Source organism: Muscardinus avellanarius (assembly GCF_963383645.1).
Source record: "Muscardinus avellanarius genome assembly, chromosome: X".
NCBI lineage: Eukaryota > Metazoa > Chordata > Mammalia > Rodentia > Gliridae > Muscardinus > Muscardinus avellanarius.
The window spans coordinates 75,516,319-75,518,169 of record NC_137792.1 but is presented as its reverse complement, the minus strand read 5'-3'; the positions used below and the strand labels follow the sequence as shown (position 1 = coordinate 75,518,169).

Here is a 1,851-nt window from a genome sequence, read left to right as displayed (position 1 = left end):
AGGAGGAGGAGGAGGAGGAGGAGGAGGAGGAGAAGGAGGAGGAGGAGGAGGAGAAGGAGAAGAAGAAGAAGAAGAAGAAGAAGAAGAAGAAGAAGAAGAAGAAGAAGAAGAAGAAGAAGAAGAAGAAGAAGAAGAAGGAGGAGAAGAAAATAAGTTTAATACCAGGGGTTTTATCTCATGCATTTTTATTAGGAATTTAGGGAAAAGGAGAGAGACTGGGATTTAAATTTCAATGCATACTTTTCTCCTTCCTCTCACCTAACATATAACCTATATTCACCTAGGAAAAGTCATCTGCAGTAGTTTTTATGGTTCAAGAAACCCCTTAAATTAGTGGAAAGATTGTGAGTTTGTGAGTTTAGTTATAGACAAACTCTGGGCTCAGATTCAAATTACGCTTTCAACACTATTTAGCTAGATGGTACCCATAAAGTGAATTAATCTTTGAGTCTCAGTTGTGATATATGTAAAATAGGAATAATAACAATAGCTACTTCATGGCATTTATGTGAGTATTTATCACAATGATTCAGACAAATGACTTGCATAGTACCTAGAACCTAGCAAATGTTCTGGAAATAAAACTTTTGGCTAATCATTAAGGAGAAAGTTGATGAGATGAGGGGGAATTCATCAATTTCTCATGAACTATCCTTGGCACTTTAGAAATATTTCCACTATGTTGAGGGTTTTAGTAAATGCCCAAAGCAACTAATATTTCATATTCATTGCCCATGTCTTTATCTCAAGTTGCATCAATTTTCTCAAAGCTACCCTCACATTCTTATTCCTTAGGATGTAAATGATAGGATTGAGTAAAGGAATTAGCCCTGTATATAAAAGGGAAAGCAACTTCAAGATGTCCTCATACTGAGTCCCAAAATGGAAGCCATAGACAATGCCTAGTGTCCCATAATGAAGACTGATCGCTATCAGGTGGGAATAACAGGTGGAGAAAGTCCTCTGTTTACCTGTGGTAGAGGAATTCTTTGGATGGTGGAAATGATGTGAGTATAGTAATGCAGGGTCAACAGGAAGTGGCCAAGGGCAAATAAAGAGGTACATATAAAAGAGGTCATCTCAGCTACTTGAGTATCACTGCTGGCTGGTTTCAAAATAGGTTTCAAATCATAGAAGAAGTGGTCAAACTCTTGGAAGAACAGACTGTTAAACAAATGTGATGACCATGAGGAGGATGAGTGCAGGAATCCAGATACCCAAAAGACATCCTCCAGGTGTAAGCAGCCCCAAAATGTATGCAATGATCATAAGACATTAAAGCTAGGAAGAAGCATTCTGTAGCCATCAGGGAAACAAAAAAAAAAAAAATCAAAACTGGCAAGCAAGCACTGGCAGGAAAGAAATAGACACATGAGCTAAAAGCAATGTCATCAGCATTGTGAGCTCAATAGTAGTTGTGAAGCCAATATCTAGGAAGAAGTGGCCAAGAAAAAAGTACATGGGCCTGTGCAGAGACCCATCAGTTGACACCACAGTTAGAATCACAATATTGCCCATTATATAAATGGCCAGAAATATTCCAAAAAGAAGAAACTGAAGGTCATGGAGATACCAAAACCAAAAAGAAAAATTTCTGAAATTTGAGTGATATTTTCTTTTTCACTGCCACCAATAATTTGGACCATTAATAATAAAATAATATTAATATTAATAATAATATGAAAAAGAATAACTATTCATCAAATATGGCTCATTAAAAAACCTAAACTGCTTAAAGTTTTTACATATTTCAAGTATAACTGGCTTCTCTGGAAGTTCAAGATTCTTACACTTAATATATTTGACCAGAGTCTCCAAGTACAGTTTGGAAAGTTAATCCATGACTTCAGT

At 36.4% G+C, this 1,851-nt stretch overlaps 1 pseudogene across 1 annotated transcript; it reads right to left on the bottom strand.

Moving 5' to 3' along the window:
- Positions 1 to 711: 711 nt before the first annotated feature.
- Positions 712 to 1,646, bottom strand: LOC308278953 (olfactory receptor 11L1-like; annotated as a pseudogene). Its single transcript has one exon. The product of its transcript is annotated as an olfactory receptor 11L1-like (transcript).
- Between the last annotated feature and the right edge of the window lie 205 nt (positions 1,647 to 1,851).